Here is a 24,454-nt window from a genome sequence, read left to right as displayed (position 1 = left end):
TATTATCTGGACTCCCATGTTAAATGCACCCCATTTTTTCATACCCCTACTATCCAACTACGCATGGAGTTGATTTAATATAGTGTGGCGAGCGTAGCGAGCCACCGTGCCCGAAGCGTGGCGAGCGGACACGGTCTCATAAGAAAACCGGGAGTCCAGATATTACATAAGTACCAAATAAATATATATATATATATATATATATATATATATATATATATGACAGCCTGATGATCTGATGATCAGGATTGTCCTACTTAATAGGATATATTAAGACTAATAGCTAAAACATATTAATATGGGCAAACGGAGGATCTCTCTAATGGGATTTCTAAATGCTTTATTAAAAAATCCACAATTAAAATAAAATTTATAAAGCACAATGTATATAAATGTAATAATGCATATTAAATAATAAGAGAAAAAATGAGGAAGAGGTTGTACATTAATAAAACTCACTTTATTATTAACCTTCTTGGAATAAATCAATCTAGGATATTTTACCAAATTAATAGCATTTCTTGTAAAATGAAACAACTCTACAAAATGAAAACTAATCTCTGCTAACAACTAATTACATTTAAATAAAAAATAGTGTTCCGGTTACTCATCCAGTACGTCACATCTTTCTCAGCATCCAGGAGACTGCAGAATACAAGAAACGACCTCTCTCCATTATTTCCTAAACTCACAGAAGCACAAGAGCCAAAATATAAGTAAGAACCTAATACTTGAGCCAGAGGCGGGGAGGAGGAGGCCTGTGTGCATCCTCCTCTGTTCGGGCCCCCTCCTTTCTCCTGGCCGCAGCCATAGCACAGCTCTAGTAGACAGCGCAGTAAAGCCTGAGCTCCAGACTGCTCAGACTCTACTGCGAAACACAGAACTCTGAAAAAATGATGACACAGACATTTTTTCTGGCGATTCGGGCAGTGCTGCTGCCTTCAATGCGGGACTCCAGAGGGGTAAGTATTAAAAATGGATGCAGTATGTGCGGTTTGGTCCCCACTGGGACTCAGAGCCCGTGTTATAAATATTATAAATATGCCACTGACTTTAGCTATGAAATAGTTAGGGCCAATAATGGTGGCTTAAAAGCAAATTCTTAAAATGTAAGCAGTTCCTCACAAAAATGTTATTTATTATAAAAGACATGATGCAAGGTTAGAAGTTACTGTTAACCTCAAAATTTGACTCACCCCCCAACCCCCCCCCCACACACAGACACACGCACACGCACTCTCTCTGCAAAGCAGACAGTGACCACTGAATAGATTCTACATACCTCCCAATGATCCCGGGATTGGGATCGGCGAGATCCCGGGATTTGGCCCCAAAATGTCCGGGATTTCAATCCTGGGATTGGAGTATCCAATCCCGGGATTTTGGGATTAGACTGTGCATGCGCAGTCTAATGCCGGGCAACGTCTGAGCACCCGCTCAGATGCTGCCCGGCTGTTCCTGACCCGGTGTGGCCTGCGCAGCTTGATTTGGTCATAGGTCACGCTGCGCAGGCCGCAGTGTGGCATCACCAGCAACCAGAACTCCCTCGCCGGCGGGCCTATCTCAGCTTCATGCGTCATACCCGATGCGCCTCCCAGCCGCCCGCATCATTCCCGACACCTGCTCCCGCACCACTGCCACCTGCCCCCCTCCACAGCTCCCAAAAAGTAAGTTGTGTGGGGGTACAGTGGCAATTTTCTTTTAGGGATGCCAATTCTGGGATTTAGCATTTTTCAATCCCGATTCCCGGGATTGAAAAAATGCCCCGGGAATGGCATCCTTACTCCCAACTGTCCAGATTACAGCAGAACTGTCCCGCTATTTGAAGACTGTCCCTTCCGTGGATGGCAGTGTCTCATGGGGGAAGGGGGCAGTTGTGGGGACCCAGAGACCACTGCTGCTCTGCTCTGGTGATATCTTAAGAGATCTTCAGTGCAGGGAGAGAGGAAGCCCTGGACTGCCCAGTTGCTACAGATGTAGCGCTGCTCATCTAGCGCCGGGGCTCGCCATTTGACTGGGACGCGTGAGCATCCCACACGCACGCGCGTCCCAGTTTCCTGTCGGTGGGGGGACTGGAACCCTACCCATTTTGCTTCAGAAAGACAGGCAGGGTTAGGGGGGAGGTGGGGGAACGCAGTGGGAAATAGAGGGGAGGCGGTGAGGACCCGGGGGAGCCCCGTTGTAAGGGAACGCATGCGCAGCTTGTGCGCTTCTGTCCCCTTCCTATGGCTGGTGGGGGCTAGTGTGTGGCGAATCCACCACCAGCCCTTGCAAAGATGAAAGAAGCTCCATCTGTATGTCACGCCCCCTCTAACCAAGGTCACACCCACCCACTCCTTATCTTTTTCCTGTAATGATTCAAATACCTTTTTAGGTCCAACCGTTTCCCTATACTGTACCTCTTGTCCTATTACATCCCTCCAGCTGTCCACCAAACCCCTCATTGAATAATAACAAACAACCCCCAAAGCTGAAAAATGAGGTGGGCAATGGCCATTGCCATTTATTTCTCCTTGGCCTAATCTGTCCTCTGACTGTGACTGTGACAATTTGGATCTAGGACAGAATTCGGTGGAAAAAAAATTAAAAACACAGTTTAGAAAAGATTTAATATAAGACAGCATCTAATCTCCCAGGAAATGTGCAATACCCAGAAGTCTTGTCAGTGATTTTATTTCCCATATTCAGTACTACAATAGATTTTAATGTCAAGTACATAATGGTAGTTGTTGAGTACAAATGAAATATATTTATCCAATGAATAGGTGTACAGAGAGAAAAGAAGAGGCCCTAGCAATGACTTGAGGATCCCCTGGAGTCAAATGAATATAAAATGAATATATAACGAAGAGTTGTTGCCACACAAAACAGCAGCAGCTTTGTTATAAATGCCAATAGAAAGAGAGTGAAAATGAGGAGAGAATAATCAGCAACGTAGCGGGTTCATCAAATAAACAGTAGCTGTGACTTTGGGTAAAGCCACCTGGAGATTGTTTGGAACTTTGCAGAGCTGTAAACAGAAGGGATGAGTGACGGCTAGGTGTATTGAGCGCAGAGTAACACATGCATGTTTAAATGTCAAGGGAATACCCCTGACAAAGAAAGATTAAAGCCATGCGTTAACACGTGAGCTTTGCCGGATGACTTAGACACAGAGCATTAATGAGGAGGCACTTCTGACTGTGTTACTACTGAGAAGATAATGACTCCGGCTTTAACATCAGGAGAGTTAATAATAAAGAGGTTGGAATTTATTCAGCAAAACTTTTATAGAGTGCACGGAAGACGTCCTCGCCGAGAGGGTAAAGGTGCGTACAAGCTATGCCATATTTGTAAACCATATGCACAATATCGATATCGTTAACAATATTATTGTACATAACGTCTAGTGTTTACGCACTATGGGGCAGATGTATTAAGCCTTAACAAGAGATAAATGACAAGGTGATAAGGAGAGATAAACGTCCAGCCAATCATCTGCTAACTGCCATGTTACAGGCTGTGTTTGAAAAAAATCAGTAAGGAGCTGATTGGCTGGACATTTATCTCTCCTTATCACCCTTGCATTTATCTCTTGTTAAGGCTTAAAACATCTGCCCCAATATCGTTAAAGATGTGCGTTAGTTAATGACCGCCCCTGTTGCCTGAACATGCAGTCAAAATTTGACTATATTGTCATTAATAGCACGGGACAGGTGACATCACAGTTGTGCTAGATCGTTCTACAGATACTGGTAACATAATCGGCGTTAGAGCTTATCCTATAGTGTGCACAGAGTTTAGGACAAAGCAGCAAGCTAATCATATAATATAGCAATTATATATCCAAATGCTACCTTGCAGTATTTTTATATAGATGTGCAAATATAGAAATATATAAAGCCAGGTTAAGTAGAATAGGTCACTCCTCTGCAGCCATGCGAACAATTTTAATGGAGATATAATGGGGCCTATACAGGTGGAGTTTTGCTGAGTGTTCTGAGCTATGCTACAATAGATCACTCCGAACGCTCAGCAAGATCTCTCAGCACACAGCGCTGTGTCAGCACTGTGTGCTGAGCTGTCTGTCAGGGCCAGCGTTCTTGGGTGCGAACACTTGGCCCTGACACCAGCGATTATAGATTTATCCAGCATGCTGGATATTAATCGCCAGGCGATAGCAACGCGTGGACCACGCATCACTGTACACATGGCCCCTACACACGGAGCGATGTAGGTGCATTTTGGTGGATATCTTAGAATATACCTTCAAATCTCCCCAAAAAGTGAGTATACATGGCCAAAAAAGTTTATTCTGATTCTGATGTGTAGGCCCCATTGGTTTATATTAATGGCTGGTGTACCTATGCTTTGAACACATGTATTAAGTAAAGTTTAATTTGGACATATTTTAAGATATGACACCAATATCACTGTGTAGGAGCCGGCAAAGCAGCATAGCAGTCTCCGCGGGCAGCCTGCATCTCCCGGACCCCTAGTGTGACAGAAGCAGGGAGGATTTGGGACATAAGCCACGCCCTCTACCACAAAGCCTGGACCGGGTATCACAGGGGTAAGGGACATGTCTGCTCTCAGGTGTTCTTAATACCATAATATATAGTAACTGAGTATCCTATGGTTAACATAACTCTTATTATAGACTCAGCAAACATCTGTTACATATGTATGCCTATCTTCTGGTTTCCAGGGTTGAGTTTAGATTTATTTTAATTCCATATTAAGCGGTCACAAAAAGCTCATGGTGCCTGATTCAGACCACATCGATAGGCTGCAAATACACCTGAGCGATTATCGAATGAATGCGCAGGAATCATAGTGTGCATGACCATCCTATGTTGAAAGACAGCATTGCCTTTTAATCACTGGCCACACGCAGGCTGATTGACAGGCGTTTGGAGGAGGCACTCGTCCATTTTCTGGGAGTGTCTGCGAAAAATCCAGACAGAACCAGCTGTTTGAAAGGGGAACTCTGACATCAGCGCCAGTCCCAATCTTCCAGGACCTTCAATGCGCCAAGTAAGTCTATGGCTACTTAGCCACTTTACACATGTGGGGCGGATCAATCGATGGTGGGTGGATGCGAATGGATATGCAGAGATTCCCCCAGCTGCGATGCCATTCTCAGCCATGCACATGTACAGGTCTTTCACTCTGATGGGGAGACACTAACTGATCCCTGGGCTCCCGAGAATAGCAGCACAGCGATCCGATCTAAATCAGGCCCATGATGTCTTTCAATGTGAGCACCAATCAAATGATTTATTGTACTATTGAGTGAGATACACGATTGTTTAACTAGGAAGAGATCCAGCCCTCCAGCACTAGGGTATATACAGATACCTGTTCAATAAAGCTGAAGTCTGCTATTCTGGTTGAAGATGACCACTTGCAAATGGTTGGTAGCAGCCATCTTTCAACCACGGTTTCTGAAATGCCCTATAATATTTCAATCAGATCATTTAGAATATTATTGGGCATCATACTTATTATAGGACCTCACATGTTATATGGGGCCAATAACCCCAAATCACCAAAATTATAGCATTGTGCAGCCAACTTAAATTAGGTAGCTCTAAAGGTGTCATGATTCCTCTATAAATCTAGTATGTGCAGTGCACATTTTACGCCTTGCTGAGAGAGTAGCTTTAGATAAAATATCAGTGTTCATGTAATTGTAAAGTTCAGGTCAGTAGGAAGGTCAGAAAAACTCCACTGACCAGATCAAGAAAAGTTACGGCAATTGTAGGTAGGTCAAACTCAAAACCAGAGGGAATAAGTATCAAGCTGAATACCTAATAACAAGAAGAGCAGTGAACTCTGAAAGCTCCTGATGAACTGCACAAACACAGAGATATTCCTTTGTTAAAGACCAAAATGATTCTATAGATCAAAGGGAGATCACTTTAGATGGTTAATAATAGAGTATTCATCTAGCACACTGGTAACACCCAGAAAAAGATACGGCTCAGATGCAATGCAACAACCAGGTAGCTGCAAGTGAAACCGCGTCCAAGATTTTATGGTGTTCTCGTCTTCCTGGTGGGAATGCCCTGCACCCAAGCGGAGGGTCCTCCCAATGCCCTCTGTACACCTTCTTTGAGGTCGAAAGTTTACACAGTTAAAAAAACATGTTAAATATAACTTTGCTAATTTGTAAACATTGGGCCAGATGCACTAAGCTTAAAAAAGTGATAAAATGGAGAGTGATAAACAACCAACCAATCAGATCCTACCTGACGTTCCTCAAGGAGCTGATTGGCTGGTTGTTTATCACTCTCCATTTTATCCCTTTTGAAGCTCAGTGCATCTGGCCCATTTTCTTTAACCCCTTCCCACCCGCGGACCGACCGGTACGTCACGGCAGCGGGGTAGTTCGAGCACCTTGCCGAACCGGTACGTCCCCGCCGTGTCATGTTGCCTTGTCAAGTGACAAGGCGACATAGTATAGATGGCTGCTGTCATCAACAGCAGCCGATCGTGTCAGTGCGCCGGCGGACCAATCAGAGTGGTCCCGCCCCGCCGATCGCTGTGATTGGTCAGTCAGTCCTGACTAAACCAATCACAGCCTTTCTATTGAAAAAGGGATGTTTTGCTTCTCTTCCCGGGCTCTAACCCTCTCACTCGTGTTAGAGCCTTGGAAGGAGAAGCTGTGTCAGAGCTGTGTTAGAGTTTAGGCTGTTTAGGCTGTGTAAAATTGCGCTGATCACCACAATACCCCTGCCTATATCACCCTCCCTGTGGTCATTTGTGCTGGGATCACCCTCCCTGTGGTCATCTGTGCTGTGATCACCCTCCCTGTGGTCATCTGTGCAGGGATCACCCTCCCTGTGGTCACCCCTGCCTATATCACCCTCCCTGTGGTCATCTGTGCAGGGATCACCCTCCCTGTGGTCACCCCTGCCTATATCACCCTCCCTGTGGTCATCTGTGCAGGGATCACCCTCCCTGTGGTCACCCCTGCCTATATCACCCTCCCTGTGGTCATCTGTGCTGGGATCACCCTCCCTGTGGTCACCCCTGCCTATATCACCCTCCCTGTGGTCATCTGTGCTGGGATCACCCTCCCTGTGGTCACCCCTGCCTATATCACCCTCCCTGTGGTCATCTGTGCTGGGATCACCCTCCCTGTGGTCACCCCTGCCTATATCACCCTCCCTGTGGTCATCTGTGCTGGGATCACCCTCCCTGTGGTCATCTGTGCTGTGATCACCCTCCCTGTGGTCATCTGTGCTGGGATCACCCTCCCTGTGGTCATCTGTGCTGTGATCACCCTCCCTGTAGTCACCACCTAATTTTGTGTGTTGTGATCCGTATAATTTTTCTGTACCTTATCCGTACACCATAATTTTTCTGTGCGTTATTCGTACCCCATAATTTTTCGGTGCATTTGTACCCCATAATTTTTTCTGTGCGTTATTCGTACCCCATAATTTTTCGGTGCATTTGAACCCCATAATTTTTTCTGTGCGTTACTCGTACCCCATAATTTTTCGGTGCATTTGTACCCCATAATTTTTTCTGTGCGTTATTCGTACCCCATAATTTTTCGGTGCATTTGTACCCCATAATTTTTTCTGTGCGTTACTTGTACCCCATAATTTTTCGGTGCATTTGTACCCCATAATTTTTTCTGTGCGTTACTTGTACACCATAATTTTTCAGTGCATTTGTACCCCATAATTTTTCAGTGCATTCGCACACCATAATTTTTGCAGTGCATTTGCACATTGTCAGTGCTACAAAACCCCACACGTGTTGAAGCACCTCATAAATACATACACCAATAAAACTATGGCCCAACGAACATATACTGCCGAGGAGGCATACGCGTTTCTGGCCTCTGAAACTGAGTCTGCTAGCGAGGATGAGACAAATTTCCGTTTGTCATCCTCTTCATCATCTAGTGACTCTGATGAACCCCCGAGGAGGCAACGCAGGACTCCCACTGCAGTAGTCGAGTCCTCTGACCCCACATGGACAACCCCTGAAAACTACGTACCCCAGGTCCCTGAGTTCACAGGGAATCCAGGAATACAATTCAATTCAGCAGGGTTCAGAGAGCTGGACTTTTTAAAAAAAAAATTTAGTGATGATTTAGTTGATCTAATGGTCACCCAGACTAATGTTTATGCCCAACAATTTATTGAGCAAAACCCCACCTCTCATTATGCCCAGCCCCGCAAGTGGACCCCTGTACATAAAAATGAAATGGTTATATTTTGGGGCCTTGTACTGTGCATGGGGCTAGTGAAGAAGCCCACGATTAGGTCCTACTGGAGCACAGACATCTTATACAATACACCAATGTTCCGTGTGGCTATGTCAAGGACCCGCTTCGAAGCGATCCTTAGGTTTCTCCATTATAGGGATAATGCACAGTGCCCACCCCGGGATGACCCCAATTATGACCGGTTATATAAACTTAGACCCCTAATAGACCATTTTAGTACCAAGTTTGCCCAGGCATACATCCCCGAGAAGCACATTTCAATAGATGAGTCCCTGGTACATTTCAAAGGGAGGCTCCAATTCCGCCAGTACCTGCCAAGTAAGAGGGCAAGGTATGGCGTGAAGATGTACAAGCTGTGTGAGAGTACATCAGGGTACACACACAAATTTAGGATATATGAAGGTAGAGACACAAAAATAGACCCCCCACAATGCCCCCCCTTACTCGGAATTAGTGGGAAGATAGTGTGGGATTTGGTGCACCCACTGCTGGACCAGGGATACCACCTGTACCTGGATAATTTCTATACCAGCGTCCCACTATTCAAAAGCCTCGCTTCCAGAAGTACTGTGGCATGCGGCACTGCACGTAAAAATAATAGAAGCCTCCCTAGGTCGCTGCTTGGGCAAACACTTAGAAGGGGCGAGAGCAGGGCATTATGCAGCGACAATGTACTGTGTGTCAAGTATAGGGACAAGAGATATGTCCTTATCTTGACAACAGTGCATGGCCATAGCAGCACCCCTGTCCCAGTGCGGGGCACAAGTACCGAAACCCCAAAACCCAACTGCATTGTGGATTATAATAGGTACATGGGGGGGGGGGTCGACCTGTCAGATCAAGTGCTGAAGCCTTACAGTGCCATGAGAAAAACAAGGTTCTGGTATAAAAAATTAGCTGTACACATAGTACAAATGGCACTGTACAACGCATTTGTACTACATCGATGTGCAGGCCAAAGGGGGACATTCCTGGAGTACCAAGAGGCAGTAATAAAGGCCCTTATTTTTGGCAACCAGGAACAGGGGGGCCCTAGTACTTCTGGAAGCGAGGCCTCGCGAATTGTACCAGGGCAACATTTTCCGAGTGAAGTCCCCCACACTGGAAAGAAAGGAAGGTTCCAGAAACGATGTAGAGTATGCTACAAAAAGGGGATAAGAAAGGACACAACTTACCAATGTGAAACCTGCCCCACACAACCCGGCTTGTGTATCAAAGATTGTTTTAAGATATATCACACTTCCCTTGAATTTTAATGTACTCCACACAGCTTGTACAAAGAGCCGCATGCCATTACCTTCCCTTCTGAGTCTTGCCATGTGTCCAAACAGAAATTTACAAACACATATATGCTATTGACATACTCAGGAGAAAAAGCACCCCATAATATGTTACACAATTTCTCCTATTAACCCTTGTGAAAATGGCACATTTTGATCTAAAGCTACATATTAATGGAAAAAATTAGTTTTTTTTTATTTTCACAGCCCATAACAATTTGACAAAACACCAGTGGGGTCAAAATGCTCACTACGGCCGTAAGTGAGTTCCATGAGGGGGGCTAGTAACAAAAAGGTATCACTTGCTTGGGATTTCCACTGCACAGGTACAATATGGGCTCTGCAAATGCAAGATGGCGCCCGAAAACCATTCCAGCAAACTCTGTGATAAAATGGCACTCCTTCCCTTCTGAAGCCTGCTGTCTGCCCAAATAGCGTTTTACAACCATATATGGGGTATTGCCATACTCAGGAGAAATTGTGTAACAAATTTTCGGGTGCTTTTTCTACTATTGCCCTTTGTGGAAGTATAAAATTATGGGGTGAATCTACAAATTAATGGAAAAAATGACATTTTTCATTTTCACGTATCGATGCCTAACAATTTGACAAAACACCAGTGGGGTCAAAGTACTCACTATACCCATAGATGAGTTCCTTGAGGGGTGTAGTTTACAAAATGGTATCACTTGTTGGGGTTTTTGACTGCTCTGATACAACAGGGGTTCTGCAAATGCAACATGGCGCATGAAAACCATTCCAGCAAAATCTGCGCCAAAAATGCCAAATGGTGCACCTTCCCTTCTGAAGCCTGCTGTCTGCCCAAATAGCATTTTACAACCATATATGGGGTATTGCCATACTCAGGAGAAATTGTGTAACAAATTTTGGGGTGCTTTTTCTACTATTGCCCTTTGTGGAAGTATAAAATTATGGGGTGAATCTACAAATTAATGGAAAAAATGACATTTTTCATTTTCACGTATCGATGCCTAACAATTTGACAAAACACCAGTGGGGTCAAAGTACTCACTATACCCATAGATGAGTTCCTTGAGGGGTGTAGTTTACAAAATGGTATCACTTGTTGGGGTTTTTGACTGCTCTGATACAACAGGGGTTCTGCAAATGCAACATGGCGCATGAAAACCATTCCAGCAAAATCTGCACCAAAAACGCCAAATGGTGCACCTTCCCTTCTGAAGCCTGCTGTCTGCCCAAATAGCGTTTTACAACCATATATGGGGTATTGCCATACTCAGGAGAAATTTTGTAACAAATTTTGGGGTGCTTTTTCTACTATTGCCCTTTGTGGAAGTATAAATTATGGGGTGAATCTACAAATTAATGGAAAAAATGTCATTTTTCATTTTCACGTATCGATGCCTAACAATTTGACAAAACACCAGTGGGGTCAAAGTACTCACTATACCCATAGATGAATTCCCTGAGGGGTGTAGTTTGCAAAATGGGGTCACTTGTGGGGGGGTTCCACTGTATTGGTGCTTCGGGGGTCTTGATAATGCGACATAGCACCCACCATTCATTCCACCAGAATCTGTGCTGCAAAATCCAAATATCACTCCTTCCCTTCTGAGTCCTGCCATGCACCCAAATGGTATTTTTTGGTCACATATGAGGCATTGCCGTACTCGGGAGAAATTGCGGCACAGATTTTGGGGTGCTTTGTCTCCTTCATTCCTTGTGAAAATGAAAAATTTTGAGCCAGAACTGCATTTTTGTGTAAAAAAATGTAATTTTGCATTTTCACAGCCCAGTTGTACCAAAATTGGTGAAACCCCTGGGGGTTTGAAATGTACACTATACCCCTAGATAAATTCCCTGAGGGGTGTAGTTTGCAAAATGGGGTCACTTGTGGGGGAGGTTCCTAACTTTTAGCATCTTATGGTGCCTAGAAACCTACATGGTGCATAAAAAATAATCTCATAAAAAGGAGGCTCCAAAATCAAGTAGGTGCTCCTTCTATTATGAAGCCTGTGGTTTGGTCAACGTGCACACTAGGGCCACATATAGGATATTTATGAAAACAAAAGAATTGGGGGAATCAATTTTTAGTCACATTTCTCTAGTAAAATCTACTGTGTTCCTTAGAAAAATGTATTACAATTGAAAATCTGCTAAAAAAATGAAATTTTGAAATTTCACCTACACTTTGTTTTAATTCCTGTGAAACACCTAAAGGGTTAACAAACTTCCAAAATGCTGTTTTGAATACTGTGAGGGGTGCAGTTTTTGAAATGGCATCATTTATGGGGGTGTCTCACATACAAGTCCCTCAAAGTCACATCAGAACTGAACTGGTCCCTAAAAAAATCAGTGTTTGAAATTTTCTTGAAAATTTGAGAATTTGCTATTTATATTTTAAGCCTCCTAGTGTCCAACAAAATTAAAAGGAGGTTGAAATAATGATCGCAACATAAAGTAGACATATGGTCTTTGTTAGTTATTAACTATTTTGAGTGGTATGATTATTTGTCTCACAAGCAGAAAATGTAACATTTTGCAAATTGCAAAATGTTCAATTTTTTTTCCAAATTTTGGTATTTTTCACAAAAAAACACAGACTGTATCGACCAAAATTTGCCACTAACTTAAAGTACAATGTGTCACGAGAAAACAATCTCAAAATCAGTTGGATAAGTAAAAGCATTAGAAAGTTATTCCCACATAAATTGACACATGTCTGATTTGAAAAATAGGGCTGCGTCCTTTGGGCCCAAATAGGCCGCGTCCTTAAGGGGTTAAAAAGTAAAAAAATGTTTGTTTATTTGTTAAATGAATTTGCAACGCAAAATATATAGCTAAAAATGATACTATACTGTATGGAAAACTTGCATACTATTTAAGTGTAGTATGCACTTCCTTACCTGTTCCTAGTAACCAACCAGTGAAGAAACCAGTAAACCACAAAGGTATCTGCAAGAGATTTGAGGGTATTTTAGTCTTGTATGTGAGACCATCCTGCCCCCAAGAAGAGGTTCCACCCTCCTGATTCCCTCTGTACCGCCTCTTGGAGGCCGGAATGGTTTGCAATTACAAAAAAATGTATTTTAAAGTATAACGGACTATTTTAAACACTATCTGAGAAATTGCCGAGCAATCTGTGATAAAAGCAACGGTGGCACCAGTGGTGTACCCAATGCCCCTGTACCTCTTCTTGGGGACATGGGTAGATAACCATTAAGTTTGGATGTTTCTAAAGACTATTCAATATTTCACTAGTTTTTTTGTAATTATGTGTAATCCAATATGAATCTAAAGATTAAAAAAAAAGTATTACACTTTATTAATACCTTTTACATTGTTTACATGTAGCAGGTGCTAACTCTGCTGAGCAAACTGAATAAAACAACCACGGCGCACACTACTCCCAATGGACGGATACATGCAATAGAAACGACATCCATGATTTTAGGGTATACTTGCCCCTAAGAAGAGGTTCCACCCTCCCAATGCCCTCTGTAGGGAAGGGGTAGTTTACACATATAGAAAACATACTGTAAAATATAATTGTCTTTTTTTTCAAACTGTATTTAAAATGTATTCAAATGAATGTGTAATATAAAATATACAGCAAATAAGTAAAAAAAACAACAACAACTAGGTGCTACCTTACCTGTTCCTGTCAAACAACGTGTGAAGGAACTAGAGATGTGCAGACTTGGATTCCAGAGATCCGAGCCCCCACGGACGTCATCATTCCGAGCCCGGTTTCAAGCAGTGTTCGGAGATTCCCGCCTGACTCGGGTCCGTCCGTATGGTCAGAACGTCATCTCCCAGCGCCGGATTTCGCAAGGCTTTAAATAGCGGCTGCTGCGCCCGCCATCTTCACTCCAGTCTAGTAGTGGGTTGGGAGAGGGTGTGTTGGTGCTGCTGCTGGGGCTTAAACTTGATCTTGACCTTGAACGCAATATTTTTTATTCGCTGGGGCTGTCTCTCAGTGCTGCTGTGTAGTCTAACTGTGTACTTGTAGTACTACTGTCTCTGTGCGGTCTACCTCTGGTGTGCTGTGCTGCAATTATTTTATTCGCAGGGGCTGTCTCCCTCAGTGCTGCTGTGTACTCTGTTCTCCTCTCTGCCTAGGGTGGGCTCTCCCTAGCAAGGAGGACAGACTAAAGGTTTGCATACATCGAGCCGATTTGGACCAATTTCGGCCGATTGCGATCAATCGGCCCGATAAATCGGACCAAATCGGTTCTTCATGACATGGCGTCGGGTCCGATGCGCGGTCCCATGCGTATCGGACCCGGCCCCAGGGGTTGGACCGGCAGGACATAAGATGTGTCGCAATCGGACACATCAGTGAAATATCGCAGGTGCTTTTTCGTACCTGCAATGTTTCTATGTGCACTGCAGCGGGCGGTGGTGGTAATCAGATCAGTGCTGGGGCGGGCGGTGGTGACCATCACTCTCCACTGTCCAGTGCCGTAGTGGGCGGCCACTGCAGCCGCGGCAATTGCAACTTTAAAATAACATGTCAAATGACTGCCCGGCTAATGATTGGCTGAGATAGAGCACTCTCAGCCAATCAGTGGCCTCCCTCCGCGGCCGCTGATTGGCTGAGAGTGCTCTCAGCCAATCAAAAGCCGGAGAGTCATCTGACACATTATTTTAAAGATGTAATAGCCGCCGTTGCCCGCCCACTATGGCGCTGGACAGTGAAGACTGGTGGTCACCGCTACCCGCCCCAGCACTGATCTGATTACGGCTTCTGCCCCACTGCTTCCTCCCCAGCCGGCCTTAGGACAAGTCGGCTCTATGTATGGGGGCCATAACTGTGTACTTGTAGTACTACTGTCTCCTCTGTGCTGGGGCCTACCTCTGGTGCTGTGCTGTAATATTATATATTATATTAATAAATAATTAATTATATTATATATAAAGTCCACTGGTGCTGCCTGCACTGAATCTGCCAGTATTATTTACTCAGTCCACTGTTGCCACTGGCAGTGCTACTGCCTAAGTGTACCTACCTAGTACATACTAGGCTGCTATATATATAATTGAATTAAAAAATAATACTTGTGCTGCGTGGGACTGTAAAAAATGACTAGGCTGCTATATAATTAATACTTAATTAATTGAATTATATATAGTCCTGGTACTATATATAGTACTGGTGCTGCCTGCACTGAATACTGTGAATAGAGGTTGCCAGTATTATTTACTCAGTCCACTGTTGCCACTGGCAGTGTTACTGCCTAAGTGTACCTACCTAGTACATATTAGGCTTGTGCTACGTGAGACTGTAATAAATAATTCCATGCTGCTGGTGCACTGACGTGTGCCACTGAGTGCCACTGCCAAGCAGTACCTAATAATAAAATTAATTATTATAAATCCTGCTGGTGCACAATACTAGTACTGATGACGTATCTACCTGTCTGGTGCCTAGTACTGTCTTATCTACCTGTCTTGTGCCTAGTACTGTCTTATCTACCTGTCTGGTGCCTAGTACTGCCGTATCTACCTGTCTGGTGCCAAGTACTGCCGTATCTACCTGTCTGGTCTGGGGCCCACTGCCTAATACTGCCGTATCTACCTGTCTTGTGCCTAGTACTGTCTTATCTACCTGTCTGGTGCCTAGTACTGCCATATCTACCGCCTGGTCTGGGGCCCACTGCCTAATATTGTCCTTGTCAATATGTTATCATTCATGTAAAAATAAATTAGTCCTTTTTAATACCATATATATTGTGATACATCTAGCGCAGTTATCCATCTTCCTGTACTTGTTTGTTAATAATTGGGAGTGACTATCCCTTTTTTCGGTACTTGTTTCCTAGCACGGCCACAATCGCGGGTGTAATTTTTAGTGGTCTGCGACGCGACCGACGCGATGCCCCCGATTTTCCCATTGAAATGCATTGAAAAAAGTCAAAATCGCGTCGGTCGCGTCGCAGGCGGCTAAAAAAGGCTTAAATGGTCCAGACGCGATGCCCCCGATTTCCCATAGGAAACAATGTTAAATGCCTAAATTTACCCATGATGCCCCCGATTTCTCATAGGAAACAAGTTAAATGCCTCAATTTAACCAAATCATCATAGGGAACAATGGTAAATGGGCCAGAAACCCCCTAAAACACCCCTGAACAGTGAAATGTCCCCCCAAAAGTAGTTTACGCTACCCCACGATCAACGTGAACCCGAAGCGTGGCTGGCGCAGCGAGCCCGCGAGGGGCGGCAGTACGCGTCCTCTGACCTTTTCATACCCCCACTATCCACGTCGGCGTGGAGTTGAGAAAAGAATAGTGTGGCGAGCGCAGCGAGCCCCGCGCGGGGACGCGGATACCTTCACAGGTAAACGCGTCCCTTCGCGGGCTTCACAGGTATCCGCGTCCCATCGCGGGGCTCGCTGCGCTCGCCACGCTTCGGGCTCGGTGGCTCGCTGCGCTCGCCACACTATTCTATTCTCAACTCCACGCCGACGTGGATAGTGGGGGTATGAAAAGGTCGGAGGACACGTACCGCCACTCCGCGCGGGCTCGCTGCGCTCGCCACGCTTCGGGTTCATGTTGATCGTGGGGTGGCGTAAACTACTTTTGAGGGGACATTTCACTGTTCAGGGGTGTTTTCGGGGGTTTCTGGCCCATTTACCATTGTTCCCTATGATGATTTGGGTAAATTGAGGCATTTAACATTGTTTCCTATGGGAAATCGGGGGCATCGCGGGTAAATTGAGGCATTTAACATTGTTCCCCGATTTTTACTAACGATGCCCACGATCATGATCGGTGTGGCCGTGCTAGGAAACAAGTACCCTTTTTTCTAACTGCTGCTCAGAGCAAAGCACACTCATACCAAAGCGCCCTCCTCCTTGATATCTTGATATCAACCCAACACTGCACATGTGGAAGAGGTCAGCCAGATCTGACAAGGGAGTTAGTGTGGCATCATCAAAAGGCTGTGCGGGGATGTGGACAGGTGATCACATCCCTGCTGTTCCATGCCCATATTACCAGCACTGAAAAGGTCGGAGTGGGGCTAGTATGAGGTGATTTACTATAAATCGCGTCTCGGCCTTCCTTGTCCCCTCAACTGCTGCTTTTTTGAGCCTCCCGGCCGATCCTGGAGAGTTGACAAGTGTGACATTCACTGTAATGACAAAAAGGACACCCTTATTTCATTGCTAAATGGTTTTACTAAATATTACTTTAAACAAAAAGGCAGAACTATAGGTCTTATTCTGGTCCAATCAAACGGAGTAGAATATTTGCAGTGGCTCCGATGGTGGGTAAATGCAGGGGTCATTTCAGTGCATGTGCATATGCTTTTGCGAGCCAACCTGAATTAGGCCCTTAGATAGGTGTACCTCACTAGCTAGCCCTGAATAGTACATGTAACTGCAATGTAATGGTGTGCTGAGCATATATTGTAGGTTAGCAACCATGCAGAATATTGGTGTTTCTTGACGATGGTCTGCAAGCTTAAATACTTTGATGAAAATATGATCAAATCCCCCCTGTGTTTTTACTAAATACACACAGATTTTCAGTATATTATTGTTAGACCCTATAGAAAATTCCTTTCCATTTTGTCTACATGTAGCGGACATACTTGCTTGGCTGAATCACTGCTCATCTTGAACATCTGTACCGCCGTTATCAGTGACAGTGCACCACACCCAAACTTGTATCTGTGACATGACATTATGACCAAGGGCCAGATGCTCTAAGCTTCAAAAGTGATAAAATGGAGAGTGATAAGCAGCCAGCCAATTAGCTCCGCCTGTCCTGTCACAGACTGTGTTTGAAAAATGTCAGGCAGGAGCTGATTGGTTGGTTGTTTATCACTCTCCATTTTATCACTTTTGAAGCTTAGTGCACCTGGTTCTTTAGATACAGAAATCTGATCACACTGCGCACCTCACTGTCTGACTATTCCTCCAGCATCTCACCCCTGATGTTGGGACTTAAATGAGGCGCAGTGTAATGGCCGTGAGAGGAAGTATTCGCCTACCTGCTCTGACCTGGCAGAAAATTAGAACAAAATAGAGAACATTACACACAGTGGCGTAGCTAGAAATTTTTCTCCCCCTGCCGAAAAAAATTCTGGTGCCCCCCAAGAAGGGGCGAGGCGATGGACTACGGGCGCCATTGGCAGAACTGATAGGCGTCATTCAATATGCACTGCACTGGGTCCCCGCTCATTAGATATGTACAGGGTGGGACCAGCTCAGCACTCACTGCTGCCTGGGTCGTCTGTCAGTTCAGCCAGCGGAGCCCACCACAGACCCCACTGATGGCGCTCCCCCAAGCTGCCGCAGGGTCTGCCACATATGTAGCTATGCCACTGATTACACACATGAGAGGTCTTCTTACCTTACTTATTGAGCAACCATTGTATTTAGTGAAACTACGTTTTATTAAAATATATAGGCAAAGTGTCATTCCACGGTATGGTGAAGCACGAGTGTATTACCGCTACATTGCCTCTCTGCGTAACAGCTACGACATTTGACTGGCACAAAGGTTTGTCGCTAATTCAGTCATCTCAGCAAGATGGCTCAGAAGGCGGGTGAATACAAGTAAAGCCGTGGTGTGATTTTATGGAAGAGACAATCTAATAAGAGAAACCTCACTCCTGCGTCACGGTTTTTGTCACTGTGGGCAAACATTTTAGCTGAGAGCATCCTCTTGCTGACTTCGAACAGTGAACATCACTGTAAACATTGTAAAATCGCATTAAGTGGCATCTCCCTGGTCACTTTCTTGTAGCATCAATAAAAATATCATTTTTAGCCCATTCTGTATGCACTGAGCAATGTGTGAGCTAAACCGTAAGTATCCAAAAAGTAGCAAATATCTATTACAGTATGTGATTTCTACCAAACAATAGAGAATTAACAGAAGGCAAAGTGGAGACAGCATTTCCAGCAGTTGAGTGATTACCGTCCGACTGCACGTGGGTCTAAGTATCGCTGCACATGTGCCACTATGGTCAAAGTGAATACATCATTTGTGGAGGATGTGGTGACTCAAACACCATGGGCAAGTTGCAGATGTTTTGAGGGGGTGTTTCAGTTGGTAACTGTGATGCAGTAGAACGTACTCCGACATCTTCATAGTGGATGCCTCATTGTATTTCCAGGTGGCTAAACTATTTGTGCCAATTAGAGGTGTGCAAATTTCAGGCTGAAAATGCATTACTTACAAATGCATTAGTTAAGTGGCGGTACTTGTGGGTGATGAGCTCAGGTGCATAAATATCATTTGGGGCAGTACGGATGGTGTACTGGTTAGCATTACTAGCTCACAGCACAGAGGTCATGGGTTCAATTCCCACCATGGCCCTTACTGTGCGGAGTTTGTATATTCTCCCCGTACTTGCGTGGGTTTCCTCCGGGTACTCCGGTTTCCTCCCACAATCCAAAAATATACTGGTAGGCTAATTGGCTCCCAACAAATTAACCCTAGAATGTCTGTGTGTGCGTGTACATGTGGTAGGGAATATAGATTGTAAGCTCCATTGGGGCAGGAACTAATGTGAATGTTCAAATATTCTCTGTAAAGCGCTGCGGAATCTGTATGCGCTATATAAGAAACTGTAAATAAATAAATAAATTAATTTGTCCCCCTTCCTCCACCCCAACCCAAGTTCACAATATGTTACATGGTAGTGGGTGATAGGGGGAGGCAGAGTGTGACAGGGAAAAACAGTGGCTGACAGGAAGAGGGTGACATGGACAGCAGTGGGCCTCTTAGTTCTCATGGGCCCTGGTACAATGCATCTGCTGCATCAATGGTAGTTATGTCTTGCTTTAGTTAAATCTAAAAAATTGCATCCATTTTGTAATAGTTTTAAACTGGTTGCAATGTAAGCGCCGTGCAAAATCTGTAACCCTTTTGTAGCAGGTATCCTCTTTGCCTTATGTAATGGAGAAAGTGAGCAGAGTATCGTGGCGCTATCTGAGGGGATCTGCCTGATGGATCTCTGGAGGTGTGTCCCAATTTCACCTAAAAAAATGACAATAGTACAATGGGTGTAGGGATCCACTAGTGGGCGCTCCCTATGGTTTGGACAATGTATGCTTGAAAAAAAAAAAAAAGAAAGAGGGAGAATGGAGAGAAATGAATATCTCTCGATGTTCATGTGGAAAGGATGAAACAAAAAATTAAACAAATGTTTCCATTTTTTGTTTCATCCTTTCCACATGAACATCGAGAGATATTGGGGACCAGAAACATCCAAACCCAGGAATATCTAACGGAGAAACCATACAACACAGGAGAGAAAAAGGGAAGTATCATACTCCCCCTTCATTTCCTCCATTCTCCCTCTTTTTTTTTTCAAGCATACATTGTCCAAACCATAGGGAGCGCCCATTAGTGGATCCCTACACCCATTGTACTATCCTCTTTGCCTTATTTGCTACCATAAACCTCTCTATATTTATTTTCCATTAGTGCTTTCCTCATGGTAAATCTGGGGGGATATTCAATGTGCCGCCGCTATTTCCGACGGGGGAAATAACGGCGGCTCCCTATTCAATGCTGAATTTAGCAACAGCATTGAAGCAGGATTACGGCAGAATGGGCCCGACTTTAGAAGCTGTCTGGCCCGTTCTGCCGATAACGGCCATGGATTGTCGCAATCCTGGCCGCAAATCGACAATCCACAGCCGTTTTCGTGGCCACAAGACACAGGGGTGTCTTGACAGTCAACACAACTGTATCTTCCTGCCCTACCTTATAACATTAAAAAAATGTTAACGAATAACTCCCACAATGCTGTTAAGTATTAACTGTTAGCATAGGCGAATCTAGAATTATGGTAATGGGTGGTCCCAAATCTAAATTTAGAAGGAGGGCGGACTTTTGTGCGGCTAAGCCGCGCGGCAAAAAGGGGGCGTGACCTCATGGGATGGAGGCGCGGCATCACAAAATGGGGCGTTGTATTACACACACAGTAATGCCCATTACACATTTTAGCCAACTCCGTAATTACACATAAATCCTTACACATAAATCAACATGCCGTAATGCCAATTACACATAAGGCCACACACCATAATGCCCATTACATACTATATAACAAAACGTTATGCCCATTACATATTTGACACATAAGTGCCGCTTATCTACGTGCTCATTGCTAGGGGGTTCTTGCTCTATGCCAAGGGGGCTTCATGCTCGATGCCAAGGGGCTTCATGCTCGATCCCATGGGGGAATACATGTTTGTTGCCAAGATGGAGTGAAATTGCTCATTTTCAATGGGGGGGGGGGGGGAATTACTCGTTGTCAAGGGGGGAGGGAATTGCTTGTTGCCAAGGTGGGGAGGGAATTGCTCGTTGCCAAGGTGGGGAGGGTTAGCTCGTTGTCAAGGGGGGGAGGGTTAGCTTGTTGCCAAGGGAGGGGAGGGAATTGTTTGTTGCCAAGGTGGGGAAGGTTAGCTTGTTGTCAAGGGGGGGAGGGTTAGCTTGATGCCAAGGGGGGAGGGAGTAGCTAATTGCCAAGGGGGAGGTTAATTGCCAAGGGGGGAGGGAATTGCTCATTGCCAAGGGGGATGTCATACTACTGCACCTAATTTAAATGACAGCCGGGCAGAGAGCGCTGTGTGCTGCCCGGCTGTTTAGTCTAAGAAATTGCTTGTTGCCTAGGGGGGGGGGGGCTGTTACACGCTGCTGGACTCACCTAAATGAAATAAATGACAGCCGGGCAGAGAGAGCGGTGTGCGCTGCCCGGCTGTAGTCTCTGCAGGCGCATCAATATTTTTAGTTCTCGCGCTGGGGTCCGGCAGCCAATCAGGAGCGACTTTCAATACCAGCAATGCCGCTCCTGATTGGCTGCCGGTGGTCCAAAGGGAAAACTGAAAATATCAATTCCACTGCTTAGAGACTACAGCCGGGCAGCGCACATCGTTCTCCGCCCAGCTGTCATTTCTTTCAATTAGGTGCGTCCAGCAACCAGCAGCGTGAGACATCCCCCTTAGCCTAAACAGCTGGGCAGCACACAGCTCTCTCTGCCCGGCTGTCATTTCTTTAAATTTTAAGCTGCTGGTGGTCTAATGGGTGGTCTGGTACACCCCCGGACCACCCCTTAGATTCGCCTATGACTGTTAGTCCAAATACAACCATAAGACCATATGCTGTCATGTTCAGCTTTGTACATTTATTGAAGCTGTACATGTTAATAAAGTTATTGCAGCCTGGTGCAGGCAGTCCTTGCCTCCTGTGCCTAATGTTACCTGACTGCCATTTTGTCATGTCAGTCCAGTGTCTGTGTTTTTGTTACAGTAAAGTCGTGTTGTGTCATCTTTTGGGCAGCCATTATTACCAAATTGTGTCTGGAAAGTGATAGCGATAGGGCAGGGTCTCCACCGGATCAATCCTTTGTTTTTTTTGACAAGCACATCTCGGACACTTGGTTAAATTTTGACAAGGAATGATGTGTCTACTGCTGAGCAGGATTAGTGGACACGTCTATCTAAACAATATGTTAATGGAAAGATGTGTTTAATGCAGCTCCATGTTGCGTCATCTCTCGTGTATCTAGAATCATCTACAGCAGGCCTGGCAAACCTGTAGTGCTGTGAAATTACAAGTCCCAGCCTACCCGCAACAGTTTTGCTATTAGGGAATGCTACAACTGTGGCAGGGCATGCTGGGATGTGTAGTTTCAGAACAGCTGGAGATGCCGCAAGTTTTTCTGGCTTAATCTACAAGAGTCTTGCAGTATACTCATATTTGTGATGGAAGATTTAAAAAAAAAGTAGATCAATTCTTATTCCACAATTGATTGAAAATAAGCTGTTGCTTTGTGTCAGTCAGACGGGAGATCACAACTTTTTTTTTTCTCTTCTCACTTGGAATTAAGGGCACAAGAGAAAAAAAATGTCATGCGTTCTTATCTTCATTTACTCCGTGTATGCTGATGAACGCATCTCCCACTCATCTCCCAAGATTAAAACTACGATATGCAAAAAGTTCTTCAGCGCTATCAGTCATCAGAGATTTGAGTCTCGAGATTAGATTCAGCATGGGAATAGAGCGCAATCCTTCCAGGTCTCTCGAGTGCTATAACCTCAGGCATTCCTTAGGCCACACTGTTTAATGGGTCCAATTATTTTCAATAGCACAGCTGCACTTACAGAAACCACCCAAAATAGTCAGTCATGTGCATGGTTATTATGATAATACTACACTTAGAAAAGTGAAATTTGATATAAGTACTTTAGAGAGCAGTCGAAGAGCATGCAATGAAACATGAAAATCAGGGAAAGTTTACCAAAGGTTTTTTTTTTTACCAGTAAACTTTTTCTCCCCTTCGCGTTGAGCGGCTGCATAAATCATAATGCATCACTTGGCAGGGAGCTAACCTGGATCAGTGAAACAGAAGTTCTTGTAAACTTTTCGCATCCGAGCATGATTAATGTAGACTGTACTTGTATGGTTGCACATGGATATGCTGTTCCAAAAGGATATAAACATAGAGGACACAAATTCACAATGTATTCAATGCCAGATCAGATCAATTCAGCCAGCCAGATCTAATATGTTATAGTCTTATATATATCTCACAAACAACTTTATAAGTCAGACACAAAAGGGTCGATATTAAGTTGGATGCAAGTCCGGCCAAAAAATACGCTGTAAAAAGCAGGATGTAAAAAATAGGTGCTCACAACCATACGCTGGAGATAAGGTATTGTAAAAGAAAGAATCAGAGAAGAGCCATGAGCATTTTTTTATATTCATAGCGGAAAAAGCATTTGCTATTAGGTTCGATTTAAATGTAAAAAATATGTGAAAATTCTTTTGGTACTTATGTATTATCTGGACTCCCATGTTAAATGCACCCCATTTTTTCATACCCCTACTATCCAACTACGCATGGAATTGATTTTATATAGTGTGGCGAGCGTAGCGAGCCACCGTGCCCGAAGCGTGGTGAGCGCAGCGAGCCCCGCGAGGGGACGCGGTCTCATAAGAAAAACTGGAGTCCAGTTATTACATAAGTACCATTCTTTTTTTTGTAAAAATTTGCAAGAGAGTGCACGGCTTCATGCCTGATCGAACAGTTGAGTGTTCAATGAGTGTTCTAAGGTATCTATAATGTATTAAAATTGCCTTTTCAGTTACTTGAGGAGATCTCAACATGCAAGCTACAGAGTGTCGTTATACCAGTCTTTTTAAGAAAAATGAGCAGTCACTGAGCGACGGGCTTAAGCACGATTGTTTATAGGCAAAGCCCCGCAATCTAGCAAGAGAGACAGTGCAGGCACCGTATTTCCCTGCGGGCGATGGCGACACGCGGGACCACATTTCACCGTTATAACACGGAACGATCAGTCCTCCATTTATAAGCAATCCAGTCAGATCGCTTAAAAATGCTGTGAAAATCGCCCCGTGTGTTTGCCCCCTTAATGTCTGCAAAACAGAAAAGAAGACAAGTGCAATATAACGACATACAGTAACACTAATGTAGGCTGAAAGCCATAAAAGTGGTCCCGTACCAGGAAAATATAAAAGCACAGCTTATCTCATACGCACATCACATAGGTGAGTTGTCTTTAATAATAGAAAAATAAAGACAAATACATACTGTAATTCAATTAAAGCATACACAACTATATACAGCATACAATATTAAAGTAAAGTGAATTGGGTGATCTAAATTAAAAAGAGATCACCCAATTGCCCAGCGTTTTTCGTTCTATGTGTCACTTAGGGGGGTATTTAATCTCCTGCCGCTATTCCCGATGGGGGAAATAGCAGCGGGGCCCTATTCAATGCTGTCTTTCCCGATCTCATCAGAATGGACCCAATTTCAGAAGCTGCTGGTCTCGTTCTGCCGAGAACGGCCATGGATTGTCGAGCTCCCAGCCGCAGCTTGACGATCCACAGCAGTATCTTGCGGCCACGCCCTCTCTTTGCCATTTGGCAGGGGGGGACATTGAATCCCGTCCGACACTTTCTCATCG

At 44.5% G+C, this 24,454-nt stretch overlaps 1 long non-coding RNA gene across 1 annotated transcript in view; it reads right to left on the bottom strand.

The window, feature by feature from the left end:
• Positions 1-13,773, bottom strand: part of LOC146026030 (uncharacterized) — an 84,358-nt gene extending 70,585 nt beyond the window's left edge. Inside the window, exons 1-2 of the long non-coding RNA XR_014454343.1 lie at positions 13,148-13,773; positions 12,399-12,447 (exon numbers count right to left, since the gene is read on the bottom strand). This is a non-coding gene — a long non-coding RNA (uncharacterized LOC146026030). The remainder of the gene's footprint in view (positions 1-12,398; positions 12,448-13,147) is intronic.
• Between the last annotated feature and the right edge of the window lie 10,681 nt (positions 13,774-24,454).

The sequence above is a fragment of the Crinia signifera genome, chromosome 1 (assembly GCF_055691185.1).
Source record: "Crinia signifera chromosome 1, ASM5569118v1, whole genome shotgun sequence".
In the NCBI taxonomy this organism is placed as follows: domain Eukaryota; kingdom Metazoa; phylum Chordata; class Amphibia; order Anura; family Myobatrachidae; genus Crinia; species Crinia signifera.
The sequence above is the reverse complement of the archived record's forward strand: the minus strand, read 5'-3'. Positions and strand labels throughout refer to the sequence as shown.